We start from the raw sequence: 18,224 nt of genomic DNA on the forward strand, positions 1-18,224 counted from the left end.
CTATTTTGCGCACTTGGACAATTGATTGGCGCAATATTCATAGACTTTGCAAAAGCGTTTGACACCGTGGATCACATTATCCTATTTGTCTATATTGTTATTTTGTATCAGTAAATTTTCATTTCGAGCATAATGAATGTAAAGACCACTGACTTTTTGTTACAATAAATACTATGGTACTTTATAAAGATGTGGTACTCAAATTTCTATGGAGAAATGGTAAAATTTCACACTTCTGTAGGGTAACACTAGAAGCAGTGAAATCAGAGTTATGCGAGCTACATCTAGTTACAAATATTAGAAATCTGATAAATCTGATGTTCTAACTCATTTCATCCCATTAAGGGAAATGTAAAACATTTAATGCTTTCAAAACGTATTGTGTACATCTGCTGAGGAATTCATATCTGTTCATAATTGGATTGTGGTTTGCTGCATCTCTCTTATGATTGCTTCTTACAGCCAAGCCTACAAACAAATACAATTATGTACTGTGTATTTGTGAAAATTTTCAACTTAATTTGCATAGAAAAATGTGCAATGAATTGCTAATATAGAAATCTAACAAAATGTGGTCTGCCAATGATAACAGAATCATACATTGGTTCATCTTTAACATATCTGTAGAAAGGAAATGTGAATTAAAAAAGACCTGTTACCTAATAGGAGTTATGCAGTTAATTAGATAGTATAGACACCTTATTATCCCCTCCCCCTGGGAGAGACTATACAAGGAGAGTGTCTTGCATGCCAAGCATCCCGTATACCATGCTTATCACTCTACTGTGCACTGCCATAAATCAGTGCTCTTAGTAAATACAATATTTGAGGACTGCTCATAGTATTAACATGGATAAGGGGGACCAATCGGTGGTGGATTATCATACTGGGTCTGCTCCTTACTGGACACTCATTAACCCTCTATTTCTATGTACCTTAATAACCCCACACTCCCTTAGGATAGAGTCCACAACCCATACGTCAACCAATAGTAGGGGAGGAACAGGGTGTGGTTGATGTTATAGAGTTATAGAGTTGTGCAGAGTAATACTGGCTGAGGCCATGAAATGTGTTGCATAAAGACCTGGCAACTTTGTATGGGCAGCAATATCATGAAGTCAGCTATGAGGTGTATGTTTTATGAAGGTCATCCTTGCTTCATATTCTAGATGATTCTCCAAGTGTAATGGATGTTTTATGTGCCTAGTGCCTAGCAGCAACATGAAGGTAGCCTTACCAGTAGGTACCGAAAAGCAGCCCGAAAAATTAAGCCCTTATCAGTTTAAGGGACAACTAAAGGCCTGAGTGCACCTTTGTACTGTCGCATGCTGAGTTTTCCAGAACTGAACTGATGGCATAATTGTGTCATGCTCTAATTAAGCACTGAGGGGCTTTCTTCCCTTTAGTCTCCTCGCCTACAATCAGTGTCTGGTTGGCTCACCTGGATCTGGGCCCTCCTTTCCTCTATGTGCTACTTGCTCTGGCACCCACACACCTCCTCATTCTCTCTTCCCACTAGCAGGCTTCCTCCCTGCATCTCTTATATCCTCCTACCTCCTGTAGTTCCCATTGCTGCTCCAGCTATCAGGGTTTACATATTTATATCCTAAAATATGTAATAAAATTATATCTACCTGTGGCTGAAGGTTTCATGCAAATCAACTTGAAAGGCAGCTAGGACTACTGTATCTTTAATTTGCCCTCAGGCTTACTTTACATGCCATCAGGCCTACTTTACCTGCCCTTGGGTTACTTTATCTGCCCTCAGACTTACTTTAGCTGCCCTTAGACTTACTGTACCTGGGTTACTTTACCCTACCTCTCACAGTAAAACTTTCCTCTAGTCTTCAAACCTTCAAGTATTCTCTGAAAACCCACCTCTTCAGACAGTGTTATGATATTCCTCAACCACCATCTTAATTTCCCTAGCTTACCCTATTACCATCCTCTACACTGCTAACACAAGACAACAACCCTCTGACCAACATTGCTGTGAGACTGATCACACAGCCCACTCAATACTTTTACCTTTGCATTCTAGCTGGTCCATTGTGCAATATGATGTAGCACATGCCCTTGTGTTTCAAACTCCCATTGTCCCATAGATTGTAAGCTTGCGAGCAGTGTTCTCTTACCTCTCTGTCTGTATGTATTACCCAGTATTGTCTTATTAATGTTTGCTCCCAATTGTAAAGCGCTACGGAATTTTCTGGCGCTATATAAATATATGTTGATAATGATGATGATGATGATGGCTTAACTGAACTTCAAAGCCATGAAGAAAGCCCTGTTATACATTTTATTATTATTTATTACATAATTTAGTTTTCTTGTAAATGGCGATATTTTTCAACTGCATATTGAAATATTAGAAATATTTTATCTACAACTCTCCTTTTCTGCTATTTATGATAATGGGTTCAGTGAATCTAGAATTAAATCACGGAATTTGGCATGCTTTAATTTGAACATTTGAAACTTTGGTACTAGATTACTTAGCTATACAGGATCCATATGTGGTGGTCGAGTATTGGTGGGATCTCCTTCCCTTACCTTGTCCTCCAGACACGAGTCAGATTCTTATTTGTTCGGATATCCGGTGGTCAGGAGATAAATTCTTCAATGAAAGGGACAAGGATTGGACAAATAACTTGGGTTTATTAATAATGCGGTAAAGATAATTTTGGTAAGCAACCGCGCCACTGACCCCTTCAACTTAATGGTAATGACAAAATATTCATTTGATCAACATAGAGCACAATAGCATTTAACATATAATAATAAATCAATTTTCAGGTAAATCACTTAACATTAATATTCAACTAAAACATTTGGTGCACCAATATTATCCCTGGTAACGTTACCATATTTTACACTCAGTCCTGGGTTGAACTGTGCACATGAATTTAGTAGAAGTGCTGCACGTGGTTGGGGCCCATAAATTACTTTTTCACGCCAAATAAACTGATGATCTTTTGTATTACACAGTCTCTGTTGTGTGTATTCACAGACCTCTCTATTTTCTCTCCTCTCACACTGTTCTCAGTACATTGCTCAGTCTGTTTAGTGTGATGTCACAGATCTCTATACTGCTTATTTGTTTTCAGTACTTTCCTTTTTACTCACACCTCTCTTTGGCTCACTCCTTATCTTCTTCTCTTCTTACACTTACTTCACTTTAATCTGCTTATATATCACTTTGTCCCATTTTCATTCTGTCCCTATTTTTCTCTCTCAGTCTATGCAGACACAGGGATCTCTCTCCCTCAGAAGTCTAGAACTTTCCTCTTCCCACTGCCTTCTGGGAGTTCACAGTTATTACCAAAGTTAGTGGACTTGTTGCTATGCCACACACTCCTCCTTCCTGTTACTCCCGGCAACCACCAACCACTCCCAACTGTCACTTCTCCCTCAAGAAAATATATATATATTTTTATTTTTTTAAAATCTTTATAAACACTTTTAACAATTAACAAATTAAATTAACAAATTAAAAACATATAGATACACCCCAGGGTACTCAGATTTTGGAGCAGCACACATAGCTTACAGATTTACATTGTTTTAGTCTGGGGTTTAAACCTGTGGCTCGAGACAGAAAAATAGATCTCCATGACATTTTGGTAGGTCCTCCAGCTTCCTATTAATAAATGGAGATTATTCTTGTAATCTCCATTTTGCCATTGCCAACTCAATGCAAACAGAGATAATTTTTTAAATGTTTGGATCTGTTTGTTTTTTTTTTTTCCACAAAATCAATTACTTTTTCTATGCATTTTGCTGTGTTGCCAGAGCCTAGAGCCTTTTACTTTCTTTTTTTTTTATCGTTGTTGACCATGTGTAAAAAGATGACAGCTATAACAAAGTTGTAGCCAGTAATCAATTTAGAATCTTCAGTAAATTCACAACTTCAAGATGTTTGAAAGCAGCCAGCATAACGGTGAATGGGCTCTGTAATACGGTGTTATTGAGCACCAGAAATTCTGTTCTCAAAATTCATAAGTCATTGCAATCTTTTTTTAAATTGTGGTTTACTTCGATTGCGAGGTCTCAACTATCCACTTCTTAGCAGCCATCTATAATATCTGTGGGAGCAGTAGGCGGCACAAGACAGCAAGATAAAGCTAGGAAGGGAACTTAAAAGTTACATTTTGGATTCTTGTAGTGTCAGTGTATTCAGCAGGCTCAGCTTTGTTTGAAAAATAACAGTGTACTTGCCATCTTGATTCTGCACAAACTATCAATTTCCAAAATGATTCGACAAACTTGAAAAGCATTATTTTTAAAGTTATCATTTTTGCTAAGTGCAATTTTAGGGAATGTTCTGCTTTACTTTTTCCCTATGTCTAATACTTTAAGCAGTGATGGTTGGCATCGATATTTGTGGATAGTTTTGATTTTTCCCTTAGAATTATCATACGCATTAATAACAATAACTGAAGCTTATACAATTGTCATCAGATGCAGTTTTAGTTCCAGAATGATCAAGATGTACAGTACATTATCATCACCCTCAGCAAGGACAACAACAATAGATTTTGAAACTGCCACCTGGATTGTCAGGTCTTGCTTGTTTCCATGTTTTGTTCCCTGAAGACCATAACTCTACCTTTGTGCATATACTAAGCATTTGACTTTTGCTATGTTATTCTCGTCTCTCTAAAAAAATGTCCAAACATTAGATTTTTTGGCTTGCAATAGAGACTGGTCTTTTACATAATATATGTGTGACTGGATCACTTATAAATAACTTATAGCATGAATTTATTTAAAAGAAATAGCGCAGGGCGCTTATTTATATTGCAATGTACTGATTTTACTATATCGTGTGGCACTTTGTAGAGGAATCTGAGATATTCATTTCTGATGCAATAAGCATTTGTTGAGCAAGTCTTTTGTGCATTTTGGTAGAGGAAATGTCTTATTTGGGGTTTGTAACTTTTGTTTGGGAATTCTCAAGTTAGCAAAAGAGTGGAGGAAATGTGTATTCTTCAACTGTCCGAAGAAAGGCCCCATATTAATCTCATGTTAATTAGACCTTTTGATGTGTGAGTATCACAACTTACCTGTTCCACACTCCTGTGTTGCTGATTTCCTCTCCTTCTGTGTAGAACTTAGCACTTCCTGGTTCGGGAAGTCACGTGATCGTGGCTGGGAGGTGGCATATAGCAGAGGTCAGGGGTACCAGCCCAGGTGTACCAGCAAGGGGGTACCCTAGCAGTGACAGTTACCCAGAAGGAACCAGGTTCTGGATGCCAGTAAGGAGCCCAGTGGTGGCAGCATTTGTAAGCTCCTCCTCCTGCGGTTAGAGTGCACATTTGGGATAACTAAAAGGAATGGTGGCAAAGTAAGCCCAGTTAGTTCCCAGCAACAACAGACAGGGTGGCATAGGCGGTCCATCCAGCCACAATATGACTTTTATTTCTTGAACTTACAAAAATGAGATTTTTTTTTATGTAGGTGATCGAGAAATAGTAGCATGGCACTCTGGTATTGCATTTTCTTATTTAGCTTATGATAAATTATACTGTCCTTCACAGTATAATATTTTGCAGGGAGATGGACTGGGGGAGTTGTGCTTGTCAGGTGCAGTTGGTTGGGCAAGCAATATGTTTTTACGCTTCATCGTGACTGCTAAATGGTAGCTGTATCTTGCGTGTGTAGTGCCGGCGGACATGATGGCCCGCACACGTGCGCTAATGTCAGGGATTGATAAAGCTCTGCTCACAGTGACATCAATGAGACCAAGGGAGCGAGGGAAAGGTGACAGGTGAGAGGGAAGACTGGAAACTGGCAGTTGTAGTGTAGTGGTTGGCCTGGAAAAAGGAGGCCAGAGAAAAAGGGGTCTGGAAGTGAGAAGCAGAGGAAGAAAGTGACAAGTAAGAGAATGGACAGGAGGCAAAAGTGATAAGTTAGAATGGAGAAGAGAGAGACAAGAGGAGACTGACAGAGCGACATACACAGCAGCAGGCTGAAATTTAACCAACAGAGTGGGAAAAAGAAATCAGGTTTCCAGAAATAAGACAACCTATATTATTAAAGCTGACAAGCAAGATATAATACCTGTACCCCGATCCTGAATAGGCTGCCTGAAACTAGACCTGAAGCAATATATTGATAAGTACCCTTTAGTTCATCATCATCACCATTTATTTATATAGCGCCACTAATTCCGCAGCGCTGTACAGAGAACTCATTCACATAAGTCCTTGCCCCATTGGGGCTTACAATCTAAATTCCATAATATAGACACACACTCACACAAAGGCAGACAGAGAGGGAGACAGACAAACAGCGAGGGAGAGACTAGGGTCAATTTTGATAGCAGCCAATTGCTTCAGTATGTTCAGTATGTATATATTGCTACAAGTATGTTTTTGGAGTGTGGAAGGAAACCGGAGCACCCAGAGGAAACCCATGCAAACACAGGGAGAACATACAAACTGCACACAGATAAGGCCATGGTTGGGAATTGAACTCATGACCCCAGTGCTGTAAGGCAGAAGTGCTAGCCACTAGGCCACTGTGCTGCCGGTTCCAGAATGATCAAGATGTACAGTACATTATCATTAGTTTTAGTATACTTCCTGTTTTACTATAAAGACTGAGAAAAATGTACATATTAGTTTAGTTAGTCAGGGACCAGGTGAGAAGTCCTGAAGATTAATAATATCTACCCTTGTTCCGGGACTGAGCTACATTTTAAAGAGTAAGTTTAGGAATAGTTAGCTAAGCTTATGGACTGAGTCATATAGGAAATTGGTTATAAGAGTTCGATATTGTTATGAAAACCACTCAAGAGAGGCTGGAGTTCTGTTACATGTGACAAGCATCTGAGAAATCTTTGTTTATTACTATTTTATTATTACTTGCTGGAGGGATCTCTACCATAGGAGCAGTTACCATTTTATTTCTACTGAGAACTCATATTATATTACTGAAAGTAACAAACTGAGCATGTAGATATTAATACCAAATACACATTATGATGTGTGCTGCATATTGTTATATATTGGACAGTCATATTTATATGTGAAAGTTATATTGGTTTCAACTGCCATGTTTTTACATGTCCCTGTTTAGTGTGAACTGTTTGCTAGAATAATGTTAAGATGCAGAGGTATCTCTGAAGCTAGTCATTAGGATAAGAACTGTGTGTTATTATATAATAAGCTAAAGGTTAATCTGTTGTTTAGTTTACCTGTGAGCCGATATACTGTTTTAAATATACATTTATTATGTAAACTTACTAAAAAAGAAACTAGCCTGGGGAACCACTCTAGAAATAAACCTGCCGGTGGTTTCTAACGCTAGCTACAGAATGTTTTGTGTTTCTGCTTTCGAGCCTGGGTTTGAGAGTAAGGTGGCGGAGGGTTGCTTGGTCTCCCTCTGGTGTCACTGAACCAGGGCATTACCCTGTGAAGAGCTTATTGTCTGAAGACTAAGGTGGAGGCACTGCGCACCGAGAGTAAAGATGAACTAGTGGGCCAGGAACCGAAACACACCCAATCCCATACACGCCTTAATCCTATGGGAAAGGGGGTGTTACATGTGACTATTTCTTCGTCACAATCACTGCTTGATACAACTCCAAGAAGTTTCTGAAAATCAGTGGTCTATTGTCATTTCATTTGTGCAGCTATGTTACCAGACTCTGCAAACACATATTGCTTTAAAATGCTTTGTATTGCTCACAACTGACAAATGTTTGCCTTAAATTATTTTATTTTTCGATTTCTAAAAAAGTTGGATGAGTATGTATAAGCACTACTTTTCTGCATGAGTGTTGCCTTTTTCTTGTACAGGCTTATTGTTTGGGCCTGACCACCTATGAGCATGGGGTCAAAGTAAATGTTTATCATTTATCTGTAAATGATGATCATCATCATCATCATCCCTCTAAAGATGATTATGATAGGAGTGATACTATATCATCATGCTCTTCTTCAAACTAAACCTCTCAAATTTAAGATTTCCCAAATTGGCAGAGTGTACATGCACCATAGCAATGTGTGGTACACGCATGAAAAGGGGGCATGGTCACACTACACAGGGGTGTGTCTCCTACAAACACACACTTTCTAGGCCATGCCTGATGTTTTTTAGGGACAGCATTGAAGGGGCACACATTTGCATGTTACACCTCCCAGCTGTTCTGGGATTAGGACAAAAGTCCTGATACTCATTTTGGTAGGCAGGCCTTTTAAATCAGGAGTGTCCTGGGTAAATCAGAACATTTGGGAGGTATCCTCAAACTGATAGCAGAAAAAGCATTGCAACAGTATTTGTACCACCTTGTTAAACTCAACTCAGGAACATGGCGTCATGAGTATATGGGTGTGACTGGAAGCATCTGTTCAAGGGTAGACATATTGGGGAGTTACATGGGTGTATTATGAAAGCAATACCTTTAAGATAATGATTACATATTTGGTCTCATCTAGAGAGAAACTATGTTATTAATAAATGTAGTTGTCATAATGATTGCTTTACTATCACAGAGATAGAGTAAAATCAATAGCATGCCACCCAGGGCTAGGGTAAAATCAATAGCATGCCAAGCGGGGCTAGGGTAAAATCAATAGCATGCCACCCAGGGCTAGGGTAAAATCAATAGCATGCCACCCAGGGCTAGGGTAAAATCAATAGCATGCCACCCAGGGCTAGGGTAAAATCAATAGCATGCTACCCAGTGGCATGCTTATTAGAATAAAAAAATGTCCATGATATGGCCATTTTTACGAAGCATCAGTAACTTCTCTTAGAGCAGAGTAATTCTTCTGTATAGTATATTGTTTTAAAAAAAATATAATAACTTTATGTACTATATAAAGACTATGGGGTAAATGTATCAAGCTGAGAGTTTTCCGGCGGGTTTGAAAAACCAATCAGATTCTAGCTATCATTTATTTAGTACATTCTACAAAATGACAGCTAGAATCTGATTGGTTGCTATAGGCAACATCTCCACTTTTCAAACACGCCGGAAAACTCTCAGCTTGATACATTTACCTCTATAAGTGATAATTTCTGTATGCAAAAGTGCCCAGTGTCAATGGACTGCAATTCCTATATATGATATTGAACATCAGCAAGCATTAGACTGATATAACTGTTACTGCAGTTCCACTTTTATCAAATTAGGGATGGTTTAACTCGAAGTAACTGTTTCTGTGTATACCTAAGTATATTGTGACAATGGAAGTGAAGTGAAGGCAGAAATACAGTTCCCTAGTATTAAATAATTGTTAAAAATAGACAAATAAAATTATAAGACCAATGGCTGAAATCAGTGGTGCAGTAATGTACATACTCTCAATACAATAAATGAACTGATTATTGCTCTTTACTTTTACATTGTTTTAATCTGCAAGAAGAGGCCAGCATCTAAATGTCTTGTCCTTGCCATGTAATTATGTATTTTATTTATTACGAGTTTATAAGATTTTATTAAGTGATACCAACACATTAAGCATTTCTTATAATCCATCCAGAGCTGAGCCACGTAACACATATTTATTCTTAGCAAAGAGCTGACACAAGTGATTTCCGAGACAACTGGGATATTAAGTGTTTCTGCTGTATAGAATTTTAAATCCGTTTTAAATTGTCCCTTTGTCATTCTGGGGATATATTTTGTTTAAAAATGTTGGCTGTTGTAGGAAAATTTATTCAAGATGATTTTATTTTTACTCTATTGGGTTAGTAAGAAAGCATTTTAGACACCTACTTAGGCTTATATTGCTGGACAGATGTCTACTGAAAACTAAATTGAGTAAATAAAGAATAGTCCTGAAGAGTGACATAATAAAACCACAGTTACAACACAGTAGCTGACATCACACTATGGCTACTGTCACAGAGAGGAGACAGGTACGACAGTAAGTAGGCATAAGTTGTAATTGCTTTACCTGTAGATTTAATTGAACACTTAACTGGCTACTGATCGGCCATTCAAATTTTGCCACTAACTGAACAGTAGCAAAAGTAATCAGTTACCCTTCCTGATTATATATTAATAAATCTCTTTCAACCTACACTAACTCAGAGAGACCCCTAACACACACTGTCTACTCACCCATGCCCAGATGTCCTGGTATACTGACTTTAAATTTGTTCTAGGAGCTACAAGTTAATTATTTTTAGATAGATGTGACAGATCGCATCCACCTAAAATGTAGTCCAGTTTCATAATAAAGAAATGATTGTTTTTAATGTTTTTTAAAGTTCATTAAATAAATGTTACCAATATTTCCATTTTTAGAAGTACAGTGGATCTGCCCTGCCATGCTACCATCACAGCATACGGTCTGTACTTGGAACCAACTCGATTTCTGCTCAGGGCCCCATTTTGTTAGTAAGGTTGTTGTATTTTTTTGTTCTAGCTTTAGTTGATTTCATGTTTTGGAGTCTATTTATGATCCATTAAAACTTTTCAGCCAGGACAGCAACTCTTGTTACGATGAATAGTCTATAGAAAAGTGATCGTAATCGCAATGACTTAACATTCTGCTTCTGACCTGGTCTTTTCCTAAGGCTACACATGCTCAGAATACAATTTTTACAATAAGGTGGAGGGGAGGAACCCAAAGTCTGTTATGGTGGGATCCGAAGATCCCTCTTTTGTGTGCTGTCTCCCCATAGGATAGAAGGGCTTACGTTTTGTCATGTAAGAGGTAGGTAATTGTTTTCATGCGTGCAATGAGCCTGATATAGGATTTAATGGAGGAAACATGGGCTGTGTTCCCTTTCTTCCAGAATTTTACAATTATGCATTTGGCAGCGGCCAAAATGGAGGGTAACTTTGCTGATTGTTTATCTATGTCCTGTAGCAGGTGGCATAGAAGAAAGGTAATAATGGATAGGCAAACTCTTAGTGGTTTGTTATTTTATATGATCTTAAAAAAGCAAAATAGTTAGTCCCACAGTCATTTGGGATGATTTTATCTCTAAAGAAAATCTTATTTAGGCCTCTCAATCGTGTCAGCACATCAGTAAAGTGTTTCATTTGGCAATCCAGACTCAAGCATAGTAGACAAAGACATACTTAATACAAGCAGCAGGTAGAGTTTTGCCATAAATACACTGAGGATCATGTGGAACCCCCAGTATACACATTGAGCCTCATTTAGAGTTATGTTTACACTGTAGTTTAGAATTGATCTAGGACACACCCCCTCGTAACTCTAAATCTGTACATACATTTTAAATTTGCCCTAGCTTTGCCAAAGTGCACATTTGCTGCCTTTTTGCTGCTTTGCTTCTAACTCTAAGTGAGGACCATTATATTTAATTACAATAATTATTTAAGGGCTTAGAATGGAATAGCTTTATATTAAACATCATTCTCAGATTCAGGCTATATGAGTCAAAATAGAATCAAAATAAAATGTAACTGTACAATTTTCTCATGTTAACATGTCTACTATAATATAAATATATATTTTTATTAGTTTGATTGGATTTCTGTAGTAATTAGTATAAAGAGGAAAAAACATTTTTCATTTTATTAGGAAACTGAGTAAATCAACTCAACACTGTGCGACAAAAAAAAGCGTCAAGGATAGAAAATAAAAGAGTTTTAACTTCACCAGGAAGCTGGGGAAAAACATCTATCAAACGGTTTTCTCTTTAGTTCAGGAACTCCTAAATAAACAAGCCGGATCTTGACCCATCATATGCCTCTGCACTGTATTTTATGAGATGACTTATAAAATCAACTGAAGCGACAAATCATTGTTAGCAAATAAAGACTTGGACCAGTGTTCCAGTAAAATCACCTGATTGCTCTGGAGACCTGCTCTATCCCAGAAGCAGTTACAGAGCCAGGAATGCTTCATCGCCTTCAAGCAATAACCATTTACATTAGTCTTGAGCTACCTGTATTCCCAGAGATGCTGAATACAGAGAAATTTCCATACTACCAATACCATTAACTTACGTCAAGATGTTCGTGGCTGTCGCAGTGTGTGTGTTTGCACATACATCATATCACTAATAATACAGGTATGGGATCTATTATCTTGAATTCCTGGGAATTAAGGCTTTCCAGACAAGGGCGTTTTCTGTAATTTGGAGCACCATGCCTAAAACATACTACATTACATTTAAAGATGACCTCTGTCTTTCCATAGAGTGCCCTGGTAGTCTTCTCCTCGGTCAGTTGTTTCACAGTGCTGGTCACAGTCACTCGTGGAGGAGGTTCTCAGTGAATGTTTTCCATTTGTTTTATCTGAACTGTTTTACTTAAATTTGGTTAGATCCTGGATGAACGGTGCGGTGGGAGGACGGAAGACGCAGCGATTCGCGTAATTTTGGCCCCACTTCCGCGACAAGATGACGCGATTCACCATGAATCGCGTCTTTGAGGCCCGTTGAGGACAGGATGCGGTGGAGTTGTCTGCTCTTCGGGGACATCCTGGGGAGTAGGGAAGTATGACTTTAATATTGTATTAAAGCAACGCCTCCCTTCCTGATAAGAATACTGAATTGGAGCTATGCCAACAGTACAGCATTTACTGCCATGGCCCTCATTTAGTCTTACATTGGCCCTGATATCCAGGGACACGTTGCATTACATGTGGGGCACTTTAGACATATATCATCATCATCATTTATTTATATAGCGCCATGCAGATTCCGTAGTGCTTTACACTTCACAGTCCAACATAGTCAGGACTATGGACATTGTCCAAATGTAACTTTATTGCATTTTAAACAGCAGCACGTTGACCAAGAACAAATATTGAGAACCAATTTCAGAAGCAAAGTACAGTTGGCCAAAATACAGTTATGATCAAGGAAAAAGCAAAGCAACATTCCCATATTACCTGGGACTATCTATGGAAATTAGGGAGACCAGCTATTGGCTACAGTTACTGCGATGTGTCAGTAAATAAAGGTCAGATGTCATGAGACAATTTGTTTTAGTAAAACTGCTACTGAAAGATGGATGTAAAGACATATTTTCATATAAATATATGCATGCTTAGACAGTTTTAAAGTTTTCTGTCTTCTGTTGCATATTATGGGATTACAACAAATTTAAAGTTGATTTAAATTTGAAAATATAAACTGTATTGTCTAATGTTTTCTTGACTGTTAGAACACTTTGGTTAATCAGAAGATGATTCAGACGTTGCTGCCATATTTTTATGAAAGACCAGCCCAGATTCTGAGTCAGTGACTTTAATCAATAACTAAACTACAGCTCTGCGGTTATTGACCTCACCATTTGTCTACAAATAATGTTCTCTGTATGTATGCTGCAAAAAATGTTCTTTAATGTGCTTTACTTGTCTGCCTGTCACATTATGCAGTTTGTTTCCATTATCATAGACTTGTCCAGGTTCAGAATGTAAATGATAGTAACACTCACTGTGAGAAAGGTCTACATGACACCTCCTGCTCAGCAAAAAGGTAGGATTGCAAAATATATAAGGAAAGATGCCTTAAGTATGGAATTCAAACCAAGTGTTTTACTTTTTTTGGAGTTTAGTTCAGATTTGTGTTTATTATCTAGTGGGATTTTGGTATTGTGGCTTTTGAAACTTATACTTTTGGTGCACAAAACTTAAATGCTAACTGAACGTGTAAGTGATATCAAATGATGTTCTGCTCTGCTTTGCTAGAAACTAGAAGCGGACATGTTCACTTGCCGATACCAAATCCGGAATTCTAGGAAAAGGACTACATGCATATTTTACTTTGTTTCCTGCACTGGAAATCTTTCCTCTAAAGGGTCCAAGACTCATGTTACAATTACTACCTAGACGGGGTTTCTCCAGAGTTTTACAAGTGTGTTCTGTAACTCTATCCCGGAGCACATACTTTAACAGATGTGACTCATAATTGTTAGATAATAATTGCAGGTATTAAATGCTGTTTATTTAACATGTATACACATAGATGTGTTGGTATTTGTAGCTGTGTTAGTACTTTTCAGAAACAATTATTTGCATCTTAACAAATATAATAGTAGTTATTGCTGGAATGACCATCAAATTAAAATTGGCAAGCTAGATATTTACCCAGGGACCACCAGCATAGACGGGGCATTGAAATGTGCCAATCAATAAGATTTTATGCTATTTCTCTGACAATAACATTGTAATTAAGCACGCAGCAGTGATTGTACATCAACATTTTTTCCCTTAGTGTGATTAAAAACTGACACAGGATAAGTTTGAACACTGTACCTGCTGAGGCTGGCACCAGTCTTACGCATAAAAGGTTAAAATAATCATTTGTACATTTATAACTATGAGGCTATCCTTTCTTTGTGGAAAGACAGATTAATGCTGGCCACACATGCTGTGATATTGCCTGTCTTATCACAGTTATTTATACAGCAGGGGGCCCATGTGTGTTGTCAGCTTCCAACAAGGTGTGTCCAGCTTAAGGGTTAATACTCAGTGGTCAGTCAGAGCATGTGTGTGTGGTCATCTTCTGTCCACATGACCCCCAGCAATTCATAAGTGTTGCGGCTGATCAGCAAATGAATGGATCTCTACCATTCTTACCTACTTTTGGGACGTTCTTTCCGGGAGATGGGCGTGACTTGAGGGCGGGAGGTGGAAGGGCGCGACCAATCGTGTCATTCCCCCCTCCAGCGACGGAAATGCCATTTTGTCGTGGGGGCTGGGGCCAAAATGACGCAAATGCCCGCGAACCGCGTCATTTTGGGAAGACAGCAGCAGGATGCGGGAGACTTGCCAGCTCTCCCGGGAGTCCGTGAGACCAATCCCGGACATTTTGGGAGAGTTGGCAAGTATGATCTCTACCAATGCTAATGTTTTATCATTATTGGTACAAACAGGATACATGAGTATTTTCATCATGATTGGATTGAAGCATGTGTTATTTAGGGGTCTATGTATCAAGCTTTGGGACCCCTAAAATCATGCAGAAACGGCTGGTTCTGCGTCATTTATGTATCCATAGGTTGTAAGCTTGCGAGCAGGGCCTTCTCACCTCTTTGTCTGTTGTACCCAGTTTCTTTATTAGTTTACTATATTTGTCCCCAATTGTAAAGCGCTACGGAATATGTTGGCGCTATATAAATAAATGATGATGATGATCCTGTGTATGCATCAACTGCCTATCGCAGAAATGTCCTCCGTTAAGGCAATTACCGCTCTGTATGTGGACTGCGATCCTCATCAATTCAACAAGCTCTGAAAACATAAACTTTTTGGAGTTTTGCCCCGTTAGCTACAGCCATCCACAGGTGGCGCTAGAACCAGAAATCAATGAGTCAGAGGAGAGTGCAGTATAGAGGGATCTTTGCAGATTTCTCCGCTGTCAGCCTGCACGCTCTTTATCTCCTTCCTGCTCTCCTAGCAACAGCTAGCAGGACAGAAATGTATTTAGTTATATTTTTATTATTTATATTTATTTTTATATTTATTCATATATTTTTATATTAATTTGCCCGGACCTGAACTGCGTGCGTCTTTCCTATAGCACCAGCCTCGGACTGGCCTGCCGGACTAACCACTGGTAGGCCCCGCCGGATGAAGCCACGCCCCCTCCGTTGTTAGGGCGGAGCTTACCGAACAGCCTGTTCCTGACGCCGCACTGCAGACACATGTGTAGAGCCTCACTATTTAACAGTATGCATGCATCGTTTGTGCTAGTACTTCCACGCTAAAAACAACCTCCAACACATAGACTGCATTCAGTGACATAGACCAATACCCTGCTCTCCTCCCCTACACACAGTCACTTTCTGCCTCCTCTCCCAGCAGTCTGCACTAATCACACACTACCCCAGTGCATACGCATCCTGCAAAAGAGGTTCACAAGAAACATCCATCCTGTCCCACTGCACACACATCCTGTCCTAGTGGGCACACATGCTCACACATCCACTTAGGGTAACCACACCACCGCGCAGGTGCAGAGAGCGCGGTAGTGTGTTTTTCCACTTTGCGCAGGAGTTCCTGTCCGCCCAGAGGAGCAGGAAGAAAGGACGCTGGCCGGAGATAGATTGAAAGAACAGCATCTTTCTTCAAAGTTTTCCGCAGCCCACTACACCGGTAAGACTGCTCTGTAAAATGTTCAGAACAAACCTGGAACCCGTCATTAGTTTTCCCCTCAAATATTTTTCCCCTCATTTTTTTTCTACATACATATGATTTTAAATGTTGTTTTCACTTACTTTGCTTTCATGTCCATTTCTTGCCTAACCTCCCACCCAAAAATTTCAATAAATCCTGTGTGCTCTCTCCCCCTTACTGAACCCCAGGTGTATGACATCACCACGCTCATCAAACCCAGCTCCTATTTTTTCGCCATATTCCCCTCACACCCACTTTCTTCTATCAGTGTATTATCTCCCAATGCCTAACCACCCAGAATGAAATCTCCAGCACTATGAGACCATACCCATTCATTAACTCTGTGTGCACTTTATCCTATAGCACCCTTATATCTATCCTGTAACCCTTATAACCCCATATGTATACTATCCCTCATTTCATGCCCAACACCCCAGGATAAAGTCTCCACCACTCCATAATGTCCCCTCCCCTTCATCAACAGTGTGTGCAGAGCATTGTATGCCGTATCCCTCAGCTGTGACCCTTACACCCCCAGTTTACGCTAAAGGTCTACTTACATGACCCCTCTCATTCAGTAATCTAGTGTGCAAAGCATCACACACTTTATCACTCAGCCACCCTCATACTTTCCTGTACCCCTTTAACCCCGATTTACCTATCAGTATACTTTAACCCCCCCTCATTTCATTTTATCTATAGGTATACTTTTATTTTACCCCCCAGAATAAAATCACTACCACTACTATATGCCCCCCTCCCCTTCAATAACACAGTGTGCAAAACATAGTACACCTTGTCCCATACACCTATTTTCCTCTCCAAGTGTCCTTTACACCCCATATTTTCTGTATGAAAATCTACACCACTCCTATGTGCCCTCTCCCCTTCATTAACACTGTGTGAGCAGAGCATCACACACCTTATCCCTCAGCACCCCTCATTTCATGCCTATCCACCTCCCTGAGGAAGAGATGACCCCTCTCTCAACCCTGTGTGCAGATCTGCCCATCTGTGAACAACCCCAGCCCCCCCCCCCATATAATTTCATGCCTAACCAGAGCCAGAATGAAATGATCATGGCTCCTAGGTCCCCCTCACCTCTTTTATTATCCATGTATGTGCCTTCACCCACCAGGATGAACTCTCCATTCCTCCATTGTGCCCCCTATTCATTAACCCTGTGTGCGCTGTGGGTAACAATAATAATACTACCGTCCCGTTCCCTGAGCGTGACCCAGCCAATATCTCACCCGTTGCTATGGCAGCCGGTCACCCGGGATCGACCCAGCCCAGCGCTTACTTCTTATATACTACGCTTTATATACTACCCTATGGTGCTAGCTGTCCTTCGTGGGCTGACCACTTCCCCTCTAGTGTTTGGTCTCGCCTCTATGATGGCTGACCACGCCCCCTCTGGTGGGCCCCTAGAGGTGCAGTCCACCGGTGGGCCCTTCATGCCCCAGTCCGACACTGTATAGCACCCTCCAATCAGTGTACTTTAGCCCTTGCTAAGCATGAGTATTACAAAATTAACATCAGGGACAACCTATACAGCTCTTCATTCTGCGTTAGGCTGTCGAAAAAGAAATAGACGGATCACAGAGGAGAAGGCATTAGGCGATAGGCAGTGATACATTTTGAAAATTAGTTTGGCACATTGGCCACCAATGATGAATAAACCCCTTACTTTTTTTTTACATATCATTTTGTTTCGTACAATTAGGACACATGTTGTCAATGTTTCTCACTTGTTCAGATTATTATTGTTATATAAGTATTTACACCTTTTGCTAGGATACACAAAAATACATGACGGTGTAATCAGTTGTCTTCAAAGGTCACACAATTTATTGACTGGAGTCCACATTGTAAGACAAATTATGTTCCAGCAGAACAATAATCCAAAGCATACAGCGAAAGTCACATTAGAGTGCCTTAAATACATAAAAATCAATGTCCTAGAATTGCTCACTTGAAGCACATATCTCAGTCCCAAATGAAAAGTTGTGGAATGATTTCAATGATCTGAAAATTGCTGTTCACCAACAGCCTCCATCCAAAATCTGAGCCTTATTGCAAAAAAGTATTCATTAAAATTGCTGTGCCCAGATGTTCAAAGCTGGTAGAGACATATCCAAATCCTCTCAGCTTTAATTGCAT

The 18,224-nt window shown here is 39.6% G+C and overlaps 1 protein-coding gene across 1 annotated transcript in view; it reads left to right on the forward strand.

The window, feature by feature from the left end:
• The window catches only part of COL25A1 (collagen type XXV alpha 1 chain), a 369,306-nt gene that overhangs the window by 42,994 nt on the left and 308,088 nt on the right, over nucleotides 1-18,224 (forward strand). The window lies entirely within an intron of this gene.

The sequence above is a fragment of the Mixophyes fleayi genome, chromosome 1 (assembly GCF_038048845.1).
Source record: "Mixophyes fleayi isolate aMixFle1 chromosome 1, aMixFle1.hap1, whole genome shotgun sequence".
Lineage (NCBI taxonomy): Eukaryota > Metazoa > Chordata > Amphibia > Anura > Limnodynastidae > Mixophyes > Mixophyes fleayi.